Below are 16,405 nucleotides of genomic sequence, written 5' to 3' on the forward strand. Positions count from 1 at the left end.
TGCCCACAGTACTAGCACTCTGCACTGTGAGGTAGTTCTTTATTCTATTCTTTATTTCAGTCACTTCTGATAAGTTTTCAATAATTATAGACGTCAGCCAAATCTGAAGTCAAAATGACTCCTACCAACATTGAAAATTTTTCCTCCTTCAACTTCAAACACAACAAACTGGTTGCTACCCAGCCTGATGAAGAAGATTTTAATCAAGCATAAAGTGAAAAAGGAGCAGGTAAAAAGAATGAACAGGCCAGATGGGCACATAACAGGAGAGATTGTGAAAATAAATGAATGAAAAAGATAATCCACTAAAAGTACTCTATTCAAGATTTTTTTTCATTATCCCATAACACTCAAAATCTTATGCACACCTGGCTGTGTAGCCTGCTTTAATGTATGCTCAAGAAACCGGAACTCAAAATGAGGGTAAAATGCTGCAAACGCAAATACCAACCACTACCTGTAAAAACCTTAAATCACCCATTGGGGATATTACCTTATAATGATATTTTCATTACTTGGCACCAGCAGGGCTACAGATGGCTGCTGAGAGTGTTGGTTTCGAAAACTAGGTCAGCGGATGCACAAACGCAGAGTAAAAATAAAAAATATTTCCTATTTTTCCCCAAGATCATCCAAACAGCAGCAGCCTGACAGGCACAGAATAACACTGCTGGAAAATGTCTCCTAATGACAGACGTCACAGATATGGTTACACTGACTAGTAAATCAACCTAGTTAGTAGGATAGAAGATTGAAATACTGATCTCACAGACATACTTATTCTTTTCTCATTGGAATCCTTCCTACTCAAGTTAATCCCCGATCACTGCATTAGAGCAGGAGTATGTTGTAGTTATTCAGTATTTTCTACCAATTAGTTAATGTTTTTACAGGACTTTGTAGATGTATGGCAATATTAAATGCCCATTATTTTAACAAGCCTTGCAAATGCATCATGGCCAAATCCCAAGGTTCTCACTAGGTTTTTAAATCATTCTTCACTCAGGCAAAGCTGCAAGGAGGGTTTGTCCCCATTAAAATATAGTAACACAGACACAAAATCTACTCACCCACTTTGACTGTAATGACGACCACTACAACAATAAAAAGACCGATGTTATTGCAATGGTGACTAAATGCCCCACTTGAGATAGGGGCCCCGATTTGCTAGCCACTGCACAACCATATGGGGTATGTCTACACTCACAGTAGCCAGTGTGCTAAAAACAGTAGTAGTAGCTGGGGTAGCACTGGCAGCAGCTAGTGGTGGCGTGGACTAGCTGCCCTGAGTACAGACCCACTGGGTTCAGGCAGGTTTGTACTCAGCATAGCTAGGCCATGTGTCACCACTTGTCACTGCCCATGCTAGTACTACACTAATATTCTTAGCGCTCTAGCTCAATGAGAGCTAGTGCGAGTATGTACGAAAGCTGAGAATTGTGTAGACGTAGCTATAGACACACCCCCTGCCCCTAGACACTCTAAAGTCTAAATGGATGAAACAAAGGGTGAGAAGAGGAAGAGAGGTACAGAGGGGGGAAGTGACTTGCTCAAGGTCACACAATAGCTCAGAGCTGGGAACAGAATCCAAGTCTCTTGATTTCCAGGAGACAGTGCTGCCTTCCTTTTCTCCCCCCAGGTGAGTATTACCCAGGCACATGTGCGTAACTGAGAATAGGAGTGTGGGTTTGCAAATGCATAGAAAGTCAATAGAAGAGTCTTTTGACCTGTAAGACCACCTAGAACTCTGGGATGAAGGCAGGGTTGCCGACTCTGTTCCTCTGGCTGGCACAATGAAACTCTTGTCAATAAGAGTAAGGTTCATCTGTGTGAGAGACAGAACTTTCCTGGGATTGGTCAGACTGTGGAATGAACTGCCCCAGGAACAAAGGACCATCACAAACTTCTCCACCTTACACTCCAAGTGCCAGGTACATTTGTTCACACTTCCTTCTCTAACATAATCACATAGCAAAGTGACGTTAAAAAAAACCCACCTTGTTACCCAAAACACTCCACTGCATACACAATTCTTTCGCTAGGGAAAGGATGAGAGAATAAGCCACAAGAGACATATGTCAGGATATGTCTATACTAGGGCTTGCGGAGATATAACTGCACTGGCTCTGATTGAAACAGAAGTATATAGGCAGCAGTATGAGTGATGGGAGGGGCTGGCAACCCTAAGTACAATCCTGGCCAAGACCCGTACTGGGGAGGTTAGACCGTGGCACTGCTCATGCTACTTCTATTTTTAGCTTGATCAGAGCAAATGCGGGTCTCTCTCCTCAAACTGGAATTTACACCTTCCAGCTCCAGTGCAGACCTACCCAGACACACTACTAAATGCACTACTGGAAGGCATTCAGATACCCGGGTAATGAGCATGGTATAAAAACCTATATAGAATAGAATAGCCTGTGACAATGATTTTATGAAGTCTGCAGATAGGAATGTCCCTTTACTGCAATTCATATTCAAGAGAGTTTAAATTTGGTTTTCTAAGAGGACACCATTTTAAAAACCAAGTTGGGTTTATCAACCAGAACATGAGCACCAATTCCTTGTGTTGTTTTAAATACTTGCCTGGTACTGAAGTAGTTCATGAATCTTTAAGTCTGAACAATCAAGTCATATTTCAACATCCCTTTAGAAAATAAAAACAAACATCAAACAAGTTTCCCACATGTTCCCTTTTAAGGACGTACAACTTCTGTTGTATTGAAAGCAAAAACCTGAACGTATTAATTCAAAAGAAAAGAATAAATTTGCCTAAATGATGACTAAAGGAAAACATAACTAAGTACAAATGTTTGAAGAGCTTAAATCCTATTAAAGAGATCAAATTGTTTAAGCTGGTCTCAGGAGTTATAACTAAAATTAGTGCCATGACACTGGGCAAAGTTAAAATTTAAGCCTAGAATGTGACAAATTCCTTTTTGAGAGAATACATTGTATATGAAATATCAGGAATTACATTTCATTTGATACATACTGTGAATCCGGATAATCATAATTTGTAAGAGGAAAGTGCTCTATTCCAACAGATGCGATTTACCTTGCTATATGAATAGTTTGTATTCATGCAGCACTACCTGAAGGGAGAAAGGATGAATTTATACTTCATAAATCCACCTAATATGACGACCAAGGGCATAAAGACAGAACACTGTCTGAATGAGAGAGTTGCAGCTGTAGCTAAATGTGGACAGGAAATCAGACTGAAGTTCCCAGAGGAGGCAGGTAGCTTTGAAATTATATAATTTGTGACTTGATATAATTATTTGTTGTAATTTTTAGGAAATCTTTCATTTTTACCTTTGGCATCCTCAGGATGTTAGCATTATGGGCCTCACCCTGCAGCATGCTAAAAGCTTCGCGTGAGGTGCTGAGAGTGTCAACTCATTTCGAAGCCAATGGGAATTGACATCTCCTATTGCAGCACAGGAGGCACTCAACATTTTGCAGGATAAGACTGTGTAAGAGCAAGGATTTTGCCGCTCTGTGTGGCCTTGTGTGAGGCAGCACCATTCAGACAAGCTGCTTCTTTTGTGGCAGCTATCTGCTAGTGTGCACTTCAGGGGCTCAGACTGATGGTATTGGCTCTGGTCCTCCAACAGAAGGAAAACAGATACATGTTCCTCTGTGATTTGTTTTATTTATATTGTTTCTGAATTTATAGGGCCAAGACTTTCAGAGGGAGTTGTGTTTATTATCACATATGCATACACAACTGTACACACAAATTAACACAGACAGACCATATGGTGCTTTCTAGTTCTCAGTCTCCTACACTAACTAAACAGCCTGTCCTACCTAAAGTAACCACACAGAATCTCAATAGTCTTCCAAACGGAGTAGAGAAAGCCCCATCACTTGTGTCATTTAAAACTAGCCTGGGTGAAGGTGCCACATGGGTAAGCAAATTTCTTCTGGCAGCCTCATTAACATGCCTCAGTCCTGAACCAGTGGAACCACTGAGAGAGGTATCCATGGCATCCAAACCATGGCATCCAAACCATGGCAGCAGGAACACCAAAGTAATGGCAGTTGTACTCATGATAGTAGATGTTGTGATGTGACCACTGATCCATTGGCAATTGGATGAGACCACCAACTCGAAATGAGGTTTAGGGCTAGGTTCTGCTCCCATTGACATCTAGGTCTAGGTAAGAAGCACTGACAGAACTGCCAGCCAGCTATAGGAAACTGTTAGTGCCTTAAAGTCTATTGCCTTCCCCTTACCATCCCACCTTCTTCTAATTATGTTTATGTTTATGTTATAACATAACTTAGTTATGTTTTCCTTTAGTCATCATTTAGGCAAATTTATTCTTTTCTTTTGAATTAATACGTTCAGGTTTTTGCTTTCAATAGAACAGAAGTTGTACATCCTTAAAAGGGAACATGTGGGAAACTTGTTTGATGTTTGTTTTTATTTTCTAAAGGTAACAGTATTATATGTCTGAGACTTAAATGTAATAATAATTCCCATTTAGGAGAGACAATCAGGAATCATGTCTGTAGCTAAGTACCGATAAGAAACAGTGCTTCAAAACTCGAATAAAACACAATCCCCAGCAAACTGCAATCCATTTGTTTCTCTTCCAGGGGAAAAAAAATGAAACAAGTTAAACAAGAGAGGGATGTTTAGTTCCCAGGGGACAAGGACCCAGCTGAAGAGGCGCAATAACAACTAAGACCTGCTTTTGTCATCAGGTATGCATTCCTTTCTTTGAATACTAAAATAAATAAATAAATAAATAAATAAATGAGGGCTTCTGTTGGTGTGTTGATATAGTTACACAGCAAGGGCAGAGCCCAGCTCTCTGTTTTCTCTCACAACACTCAGGCACAATGGTGTCCTTATTACAGGGAGCCTAAATAAATAATACAGCCGTCAGACATAAGAAAGGGAAGGAGCATTACAATATTAAGTTCTAAAACCAGAATGGGGGACTTTTTCCTACTGAACAAACAAGATTTAGCCCAGTATGATTTAGAAACTCATCAACTTAGACAATGGTCTGATCTAGCAGTTCTTTCAAAGGCAAAAATTGCGTTGTCCCAATAGAGTTACACCAATTACCCCCACTGAGGATCTGGCCCATTTGCTTGAATCCAGAGTACTGACTGAAAGCAGAAGTTACTTACCTTATGTATGTTTTTGTTGGTGCTTCCTTGACTTCAATGGGAGTTTTGATTGTACAAAGACGGCAGTATCTGGCCCAATCTCTCTCTCTTGAATGCAGATCTGACTCATTAATCTTTTGAGGACTGCAGGCATATCTTCACATTCTGCTAAGCATTCATTTGGCTGGTAGTCTGGAAAATGCCAGTTAATCATTTAGAGTTTGGAATCTCTCTGAACTTCAGAAGACATTGGGAGGGCAGAACAACATATAAATCCATTAAATTCCCCACTTGTCATCTTTGTGACCCTGACCTTTAAAATGGGATCTTATGTGTTTAACATTTTATATTTTACTAGTAACAATTTCTTTTTACTAACTAAAAATTTCACTGCCAGCCAAGTGCCTGAGCCAGTAAGAGTTTTGGGTGTGGAAGAAACACAAGATTAAGTCCCAAGAATGTTGAACACATGGATGGTAAAGTTATAAAGAATGAGGAATAAATAATATTAACAGAAAAACAAGAGACATAAGGATTTGACTTTTATGGACATAATTTCTTACATGTCTGAAATGTAAAATGTGTTATAATTGGTTCACTGTATTTTTAGTTTCATAACTTAATATGTCTGAGATTAATTATATTAACAAGAGAAGGAACACTACAGTTCTCTAGGAGATAGATGGAGAAATTAAGGTTGAAAGTCTCACTTACTTTCTCATGTAATAACAGACATAATGACTGAAGATTTTACATCCAATTGACACGCCTGGCTAAACTTGTGTTATCAATTAAGTGGAAAGAAACAAGAAGGATTTGATCAGATTTAGTCCAACTATCTTTTGTGGAGGTTTATGTTTAATACATTTCAGACAAAATTTCCAATGAACACTTGAAAAACGACCTGGGATTAAAAGTGATATCCAAATAATGAATGTATACATTTTGAAATGTAAAATTTGGCAAGGACATCTGTTAGCAGGAACAACTTGAGGTTTTTACATGTGCACATGGATAAATATAATAAAAAATCATACTTTGTACTTAAACAGCACTTATCTATATACCTTAGAGCACTTATATTACATAGGGAAATCTAAATTCAGAGTTATAAAATAATTTGTCCAAATGCAGACAGTGAGTCCATGGCAGATCTGGGAATAGACTGCATGCCTTCTAACTCCCAATCCCATGCCCTGTCTACATTGTTTCCTCCTAGACCAGGTTACTATGTTGCATACATGTTTTGTAACAACATTTTCAGAGGTCCATTAAAAATAAGCCCAAAATCTTCAGATTCAAGAGATGTAAGACCGAGGCACTCAAATCCATATTTATTTACCTAAATAGAGGGTGTTCAGAGGTGCTGGGCAAACTCCCACTGAAATGCTATTGAAGCACTGTGAAAAGTCACACCACTTATTAGGTGCCATAATATGGATTTAGGTGCCTAATAATATATCCTGTGTCTGTGGAAGGGCTTCCATATGTCTTCCACATTCTGTGGCATGAGGTCTGCCATTTGGAATATGAGAACAGCTGGGGAGAGAGGAAGGGTTGAGGAGGAATAGATATATCATTGAATCATTCTCACCCATGTAATTCTAGGCTTGGTTATGTCTCTGCATCTGTCTGCTGTGTGTGATTCCTCATCCCCTGCTGGAAAACACCACATGACTGCAACAGGAGCCAGTCTGACTGAGTAGCAGATGCTACTTGTAGAAAAAATAACATTCTCTGGCTCAAACAGCTTATTTCATTCAAGATATTGTGAGCTATTCTCACAAGACTTTGGCCAAAACTATGGAAATCAGCATTGATATAATATACCTGGACTTCTGTAAGTCATATGACTAGGTACTGCATGACATTTTGATTAAAAGTCTAGAATAATACAAAATTAACATGGCACACATTGAATAGATTCAAAACTGGCTAATCGCTAGGTCCCAAAATGTAGTTGTAAATGGGGATTCATCACAGTGTTTCTAATGGGGTCCCACAGGAAGGAATTGGTTCTTGGTCCTATGCTTTTTAACATTTTTATCAGCGACCTGGAAGAAAACATAAAATATCACTGACAGATGGACACAAAAATTGGGTGAGTGGTAAATAATGAAGAGGATGGGACACAGTTACAGAGCAATCTTGATTGCTTGGTAAACTGGGCACAAGCAAACAATTTGTGTTTTAATATAGGTAAATGTAAATTATACATCTAGGAACAAAGAATGTAGGTCATGCTTACAAGATGGTGGACTCTATCCTGGATGGAGTGACTCTGAAAAAGATTTGAAGGTCATTGTGGACAATTAGCTGAACATGAGCTTCTGATGCAACAAATGGCAAGTGAGATCCTTGGATGCATAAACAGGGAAATCTTAGTAGGCAGAGAGGTTGTTTTACATCTGTTTTTGGCACTGGTGCAACCGCTGCTAGAATATTGTGTCCAATTCTGGTGTCCACTATTCAAGAAGGATGTGGATAAATATGAGAGGGTTCAGAAAGAGCCACAAGAATGACTGAAGGACTAGAAAACCTGCCTTATAGTGACAGACTCAAGGAAAGAAGGTTAAAAGATGACTTGATCAGTCTACAAACACCTACATGGGGAACAAATATTTAATGATGGGCTCTTCAGTCTAGCAGAGAAAGGTATAACAGGATCCATTGCCTGTAAGCTGAAGCTAGACAAATTCAGACTGGATATAATGCATACATTTTTAATAGTGAGGGTAATTAACTGGTAAGTAACAATTTACCAGATTCATGGTGGATTTTCTATCACATACAATTTTTAAATCAAGATTTTAAAAAATAAAATAAAATAAAATGCTTAGTTCCAAAGGAATTATTTGTTTTCGGAAGTTCTATGGCCTGTGTTATACAGAAGGTCAGACTAGATGAGCACAGTGGTCCCTTCTAGTCTTGGAATCTATGAAACTGGGTTACATTTAGGGAAATCACAGTGTTGTGAACAAAAGAGATTTTTATCTGTTCTTACAAAGAAAAGATAAATATCTGTCACTCTCTTCTGGGGGGAAATGAAAGTGGTTCGCTATCCTTCGCCCCTTCTATCTTGTGTCTCTCTGCTGAGGCTGATCAAATTAAAACCCAGTTTTTATAGTGGCTTTTCCTAATCCCCTGTCCATCCAGTCTTTATTCATAAAACTATGCTGAACACTTGGGACAAAGTTCTCCTTTCAGAACATTCTTAGTACCTTTTCCAGACCCGAAGAAGAGTTCTGTGTAAGCTCAAAAGCATGTCTCTCTGACCAAGAAAAGTTGGTCCAATAAAAGATATTACCTTACCCATATGTCTCTCTAAATTACATATACACACACATTTGCGAGAACACACAAACTCTGGCTGTTGCCAGGGTCCATGGCAGAGTGCTACCCTGAATAGCTGCATAGCTGACCACCCTGAAAACATGCAGAGATCTGACTCTACAGGGCCTCTAGCAAGAATCATGGAAGGGTGAATGAGGGATGGTACACATTCTTACGCAGCAATACTCACCACCCTATGGCCCTCTGCACACAGACTCCCGAGCATTTGACTCCTACTCTCAGAGGAAGAAATTGCACCGGGGAACATGTTATGCAGAAGGTCAGACTGGGATCTAATGGTCCCAGCTGAATCTATGGTGGAGTTTGTAAGAGAACAGGGGGCTTAGCCTTTACAGGTTCAGATAGACTCTAATCTTTTGGATAGATGTATTTCTGCAGGCTGTTCTCAGCCGGAATTTGGACTTTTTTGGCAGCACACCTGGGCATGTTTGGCACCCATTTAGGCAGAATCACACCTGTTTTCAGAATGTGGCCCATAATGTAATTTTCATTCCATCAACTCCAAATGAAGTCCAAGCATGGAAGAAGTGCAGACATCCACCTTGTGGCTAAGAGCTCTATATGTGGATCAGAGTGGAGCCTTCACATTGCAATCGACTTGTCTTACAAAGAGTCATGTAAAATGGCCTTCTTCAGCAGCAGAGAGGGATTTGAAGGAGGGAAAGTATGGACAGGTGCAAGTTGAACATTTGCCATTAGCGGAAAGACCACACTATTTGTGGATTAGACAAAAACATGAATAGTATGAGCTCAGCTGATCTTTAATTGGAAGGGCCCTTAAACATAAATCCCCCAGTAATGTGGAGCATGTGCGTACCGCTATTGTGGGGAATGAGTCGAGACGATCTTTTAGACTCAATGAAACAAATATTCCTGATGCAAGCGGAGCGGTTAGTTTTTTAAATTCTCATTTGGCATGCAGTAGAGCAGAGAGTTTATGTTCTCTTGAGATATCACACAGCTGATGTTCTGAGCGTGCCAAAGTGGGGTGGGTACCACATACCATAGTCTGGATGAGTCTCCTTTTCAGACCAAGTGGGTATTGGCAATATTGTTTCCTTAAAAGATTTACAAAGGTGAAGAGCCAGTGAGGTCAGTCTGGAAAATTTAAAAATGGGTTGTTTCTCAGAACCCCTGTTTGTTCAATGGGATAGTGTCAGTTATGTACAAAGCAGCACAGAATCTTTAATTCTTGTTTCTTTGCAAAATACGCTCTTAACTGGGTCATGCTGGCTAGTAGCATTTTAGACAGCAAAACATTGATCAGTAGCAATAAAACTGAATCAAAAACCCCTCAGATGAACACCACACGCTTGGACAGCAGTCAGAAATCCAAACTCAAATTTTACAGATTAAACATATGCTTATAATGGGCCAAGCCAGTTAGGATTTCTTGGCTTGTAACATAGTGGCTAATTTTCTTCATCTTATCGTTGCCATCAAAGGGTAGTTCTTTCAATGCTGTGGGGAGGGGAGGGAACAGGGGGAGAGGGAAGGTCACATTTTAAATTAATTTAATACAAATCTGCAACAATGGAATGCATGTGGTCAAGTTAACCTAATTTGTGTACGAGAGAAAAATGAGGTATCAGTTATATAATGCCATATGCATGGTCTTATACTGTGTGCCATACAGAATTTATATTTTCTATCTTATGATATCACCCAAGAGTATATATAGAGCTGAACTGGGGCATTATATAAAAAATAGCATTTAATTTTTTAAATTGTTTATTTGTAATTCTAGATTGATTTGGACTGAATGACAATGACAGCTTGTAACTTAAAATAGTGGGCCAGATCCAGGGCTGGTGTAAATAGATGCAACTCCATTGACTTTCAGTTTACACCCACTGAGGATCTGGCCCAATGCTCAACATATGGAACTATTCAGTGCCAAAAATGCAAACACTTTATGGACATAACATTACCATCCTGCTGCCAGTTAAGGATTTTCCAGACCACCAAAAAATGTGCCTATCAGGCTATTTATAAAGCACTGGACCATGTTAGTTTTTTGTTTTTTTTAAATATAGATGGCTTTTGCCACAACAAAATTAACATTTCATTGTTCTGGTTTTGGTTTTTTAAACTTTTTATTAAGGCAAAGTTACAATACAATGTTTAAATATTCAGTGTAGTATGTTCTTATTCAGGACCAAGTTATGTACAGAGAACCTGACTAAGGATTCTGGCCTGCCGGCTGAGGAGCCCTCCTCCTCGAAGTATGGCAGAAAGGGTGACCACAGTTCTAAATAACTACGTAAGTCTGAGGTTCTACTGGACACCTCGGGGATGGGGGTTGTCTAACTCTGAAATGTCTGTAACTCCAAACAAGACATTATTGACTTCAGACGTGGGGGAGGGGTGGGACGTGGGGGTGTCAGGGTTTATGACCCTCCAGAGCTCAGCTTTAGATCTGGGGGAAGTGCTGGTTCTTGGGACTTCAGCCACATGGCTCTGTTCCTGGCTTCTGCCTCCTGAGGGGTGCCAGGGTTCAGGGCTTCAGCCCCATGGCTCCATTCCAGGCTGAAGCCCTGTGCGGGGCACCAGGGCTCCCCATGGATCTGCTCACAATTTCAGTGGGAAGCATCGGAGCCTGGAGATTTAGCTATGAAAGGAGCGCTGGGGCTGAAACTGGCATTCCCCTTGTAGCTAAAGCCCTGAGCCCCGGCATCACCCATGGCGCTAAAGCCAGGAAAGAAGCCAGAGGGCTGAAGCCCCGAGTCCCGTCATCCTCTGCGCAGCTGAAGCTCTGAGCCATGGTGCTCCCAAGGGTCAGAAGCCCCTACCCGCCCTGCAGCTGCAGTCCTGCCCCTACCCGCCCTGCAGCTGCAGTCCTAATCCCTCCCTGCCAGCTGAAACTTTGAGCCCCAAGGCCACAGGCACCAGCTTCCTACAAGCCCCAGAGATGCTCAATCCCAGCTCCACCCCAGTGCCCGCCTCCCACTTGACCCCTTCCTCTTCCCCCCCACCCTGCCTCTTCCTCCCCCACAAGTGCACCCTGTCCCCTCTCCTCCCCCTAGTGCCTCCTGCACACCACGGAACAACTGATCACGACAGGCAGGAGGCGCTGGGGGCGTCAGCTGGCTGTTGATAGGGGCTGAGCACCCACCATTTTTTTCCCCGTTGGTCCTCCAGCCCTGGAGCCCCCATGGAGTCAGGGCCTGTGCCCAAGGCTAAATCCCCGAGGCAGTAAAATCTTTGCTTGTGTGTGTCTGTCTGTCTCCACTGCTGCTTGATTACTTCCAATTCCAGAGGATGTCTGGTTGACCAGAAAATCCATAACTCTGGTGTTCATATCAGAATACTTGGTGTGAAATCTTTTCAATCACAAAAGACAGTCCACATTTCACATTATACCACACTTCCATAGGAGGAGCGGGGTCACATTTCCAATAATCATAGAAACATAGGGCTGGAAGGGACCTCAAAAGGTCAGCTAGTCCAGACCTCTGACTGAAGAAGGATTAAGTACACCTAGACCATCTGTGACAGGTGCCTGTCTAACCTGTTCTTAAAAATTTCCAATGATGGGGATTCTACAACCTCCCTTGTAAGTCTGTCCCAGATCTTGTAGTTAGAACTATCCTTGTAGTTAGAAAATTTTCCCTACTTTCTAATCTAAATCTCCCTTGCTGCAGAATGAGCCAACTACTTCTTGTCCTACCTTCAGTGGACATGGAGAATAATTGATTGCCATCCTCTGTATAACAACTCTTAACATATTTGAAGACTTATCAGGTCTCCCCTCAGTCTTCTTTTCTCAAGACGAAATATGCCCAGTTTTTTAACCTTTGAAGATTTATATTCCCTTTCCCATATAGAGACCCCCTCATCCAGATCAATTTCTTTGTCCTAATCCCTCTCTGATCATTTCATCTGCGTTGTTTTCTTATCAATATCCTTTTCAATCAAAATTGTGATTATATAAGTTCTAGCTAGCTCAACCGTGATTAAAGTTCTAGACAGAACTACCTCATATCCAGATTTTATTATAAAATATTTAATTTGTAAATATTGAAAATATGGGATCTTTATATTGTTTACATTATTACATACCTCCTGGTATGATTTCAAATCAGGACCCAGGAACAGCTGTCTGAATTGAGTAATTTCACTCTCAGCTCTTGACCAGAGCTCATAGAGTAGTAGTCACTCTGATATTTCCTAGAGAGAAATTTCTCATTGTTAATGCAAGTAGCTAAAAGAGAGGGCTTCAGTGACAGGAATTTAGAAAATTTGTCCAAAGCAGCTAAAATGGCCTGGATGAATGGGTGACACTTTATTTTTGGTGAGTTACATTTCTTTTTAACCCAACAGTTAGTACAAATAGCTATAACTGGACCTCAGTCATGTTCATGATCTACTGCTAACCCAATTGGTCACATCTTTTAATTGTGATTCATAATATAATGAAATAATAATATGCCAAATTAGGGAAAGCTAGTCTACCCCACTTTGTAGGCTTATAGAAATTTTAGAACTTTATGTTCCATATGAATTTTAATAGCACATCCTGCCATGTTTAATGTCATGTCACAGATACAAACAGAAATGCACTGAAGCAAAAACAGTAATTTTGGGAGGACATTAATCTTTACTGTATCTACCTTACAGAACCAAGAAATTTGATATTTGTTCCATTCCTCCAAGTCTTTTATTATTTTATTCCACATTGGAGGGTAATTTGCATTTAAAAGATTTTACAGGCCTGATCCAAAAGTCCACTGCAGTCAATGGCCGGCTTTCAATGGACTTGGATAGGCTTTGGATCAGGCCTTAAACCAGCCAGGAGGAAATGGAGAGGAAATATCCAAAGCAATTCATCTTTCACATACTATTGAAAGTAACGTATTAGGGTATTTTCAAGAAAGTTTTACATTTCTACTGATTCTACTGTATAAAAATGGTGATGAAAAATGAGCGAAGAATACTGATGAACCGAAGAAGGTCAGCAGACAGGGAATGTATGTCTCCTTAATCATATGGTTCCCTGCTACTATAATAAATTCTAGACATTGGAATCAGTATTTTTGCCTTTCCCTTAAAGGTTCAGATCTTACACGGCTGTAAACTGGCATGATTCCATTAATTTCAAAAGCTGAGTTATACCAGCTGAGGATCCAGCTAAACTCTACTGGTGAACAAATTCAAACATTATTGAGAAGTTTATAAAAGGCACTGCTTACAAATAGGGGAAAAAGGAGTTATGTCTATTATTTTAAAGGCCTGAAAAGTTTTCATTATGTTAACAGCAGCTCTTCCCCCACCTCCAGGGCCTTAAATTAAAAATTTGGGTCTTGTCTCCCCTGGAAGACTCTATGGCTAAATTGGAGAAACAATGAAATTATGACATCAAAATACTAAAGAAGTGAAACCTAGTCACACAAATTGGAAACTGTTTTTATTAAGACTGTTTAAAATGTGTGATGGATGATTCGAATTGACAGTAATGATATTTCTAACCCAGGTTTTTTCTTTTGCAGGTCACTTTTAAAGATACTGAGCATGCTCACTGAGGCTGGACTCTTCAGAGATTTTAACTGCTAAAAATTATAGAAGTCTCTGAGTACATGCAAACTGCAATTTTCCAAAGACTTATAGCTTGGCCAATTTGGGCAGATTTTCACAAGGGACAGCAAAAAGCACACCCCTGCCATAAAGGCCACTCCCTGGGGAATTTCAACTTTCTGTTCCAAGGCATGGGATCACTAGAGCTGTTCAAATAAAAAGGTATCCGAATTTTTTAAACACAGGCAAAACAAAATATTTTCCCTAGCCTCTTTCTCTGAAACTATTGAGCCATTTTGGCTGAATTTAAAAAATAATAAATAATAATAATAATCAGCCTGAGGCAGACAAGGCATGGAAAATTTCAGCCTCAACGGTTAACATTTGGCAAAGCTGTAAGCAAATGAAGACAGGGTCTTCTAATGGGAGGTATCAGGCAACCTTAACAATAGGAGGCAACCCAGCCTATAATTCTGCCTATTGTGGGCTAGATTCTGATACCTTTACTTAGTGAGGCCACTGGTGGATTTAAGGTGTTACTCAGCATGAGAAAGATATCAGGATCTGGCCCTCTGCATGTCATGACTTGTACCTAAACACCAACTAATGCAAAATGACAGTCTCAGTATGCAAAATATTCATAACAAGAGTCTTGAGTCTATAGGTTTTCCATTTTGCCCTCAATTTTTGTAAATATGGTCAGTTTTATGAAAGACCTGTGCAAGCTTGTGTGTCGTTTCACTTGAAACCAGGCCCACTTCTAAGTGGGAGAAAAAACCCATTTTCACTCAAAATGGACCTCTCTTTAAAAATTTCTTAGTACATACTTTTTAAAGTTTGAATTTCAATATTTTGTTTTGACATTAAGTTTCACATCAACATGCACAACATTTTGAAATTCTGGGTAGTTTTTTGTTTGTTTTTTTAAATTACCAGTGTGTGAAAAAAATGGTAAAGGACAAAATAACCTACAGCTCTATTATGACTTGTTTTCTGCAATATCTTGTGAAGAAATATTTGTTGTTGTTTCCACACAGCTCTGCTCAATCCCTGCAACACTGGCATAAAATGCTGCTATAGAGAGTTATTTCTGAGATAAGCATCTTGTTAATGGGTTTCTGCACAACAGGAACAGAAATTTCAAGGCCATTATTGCCCCCATGATTTTTACAGGAAATAATTGTGTAGATCAAGACCTTTAAACAAATAATAAAGGTTCAAATCAGCTACTGAAAGGAGCATATAAATAAAACCACATAAACATATTGGATAAGCAGCAGAGTAGTATAATTCCAGCACATTCTGAACTATAAAAGGATTATTTTCGCTTATAAAATATAATTTCACTATATAAATGTCATTTTTCTAAAACCTCCTCTGATAACAGACAATATTACATTTTCTGATAGTGCAATTACTCGTTTAATACTGCAAAACTGATCAAAAGGCAATGCCCAAGAAACAAACACCGTTCCCTCCCCCCTCCTTTTTTTTTTATTTCAGTTATAGTTGTTTACAATAGGGAACGAGGACTGTGTTTATAATTCACATTCAACAGGTTGGCTTAAAATATCAATTTTTCCAAACCTTCCAAAATTTCCCAAACATTATGAAGGATCATTGAACTTTACATTGTTTCATTACATCGATGGTCTTTCTCCCACCTCGCTCCAGCATCACTAAATTCATCTAGCTCTGTAGATTTCCTTTCACCGTCACAAAGGCAAGTTACCTCCACAAGTGCACACACATTTACAGCAATTAGAGCCAATCAGTGTCATTTATATAGCTGGGGCATCATCATGAGCATTCATCAAATCAGCATCCGGCTTTGTCAACAATGATTGCAAAAACACAACAGCCCGGAACCCTGGCCGCAACCAACTATAATTACCTGCATCCCACTACTTGACCGGTCTCCCTTTGTGCTTCCCGTGAATGAGCTTGTCTTTTCCACTAACTATTGCAGACAATGCTGTTTCCCTTGCAGTGCCAGCACGGAGCAGAGGCTTGCTATTATTCCTTTACACAGACACAGGCAGTCTAGAAGGAACTCTTTCCTTAGTCTCAGCCACAGATTAAACTCTTCCAGTTTCTGCAGTTCCCCTAGCTACTTTTAGACTGTAAAGGTAACTGGAAGAGCTCCCTGTCCAATCAGATGAAAGGAGGTGGGGTTAGAATAATGAACCTGAAGCTCTGGCGTCAGAGTAGAAACATTTCAACATGACCCAGATCGCTTCATGCAAAAGCGGGGAAGAAAACACCAGCCAACACTGGGCAAAAGAATAACAAGCAGTCTATGCCACTGCTTACAGTACTAGTCAAGACTGAGCTGGCAGTTAGAATCTACAAGGTACAGAAAAGGGCATCTAGGACAGACACATATTTATAACACCTTCACTGC

At 40.0% G+C, this 16,405-nt stretch overlaps 1 protein-coding gene across 10 annotated transcripts in view; it reads right to left on the minus strand.

The window, feature by feature from the left end:
• Window positions 1-16,099, minus strand: part of SHROOM1 (shroom family member 1) — a 67,777-nt gene extending 51,678 nt beyond the window's left edge. For 2 of the 10 annotated variants that reach the window (XM_039485053.1, XM_039485052.1), the window contains exons 1-3: window positions 15,633-15,771; window positions 12,550-12,657; window positions 5,155-5,325 (exon numbers count right to left, since the gene is read on the minus strand). The gene's annotated coding sequence lies outside the window, so the exon portion shown is untranslated. Of the gene's footprint in view, window positions 1-5,154; window positions 5,326-12,549; window positions 12,658-15,588; window positions 15,772-15,895 lie in introns of those variants that run through there. The other 8 variants (XM_039485046.1, XM_039485043.1, XM_039485045.1 and 5 more) reach the window with 8 other exon arrangements.
• Window positions 16,100-16,405: the final 306 nt, after the last annotated feature.

The sequence above is a fragment of the Mauremys reevesii genome, linkage group 8 (assembly GCF_016161935.1).
Source record: "Mauremys reevesii isolate NIE-2019 linkage group 8, ASM1616193v1, whole genome shotgun sequence".
In the NCBI taxonomy this organism is placed as follows: Eukaryota; Metazoa; Chordata; order Testudines; family Geoemydidae; genus Mauremys; species Mauremys reevesii.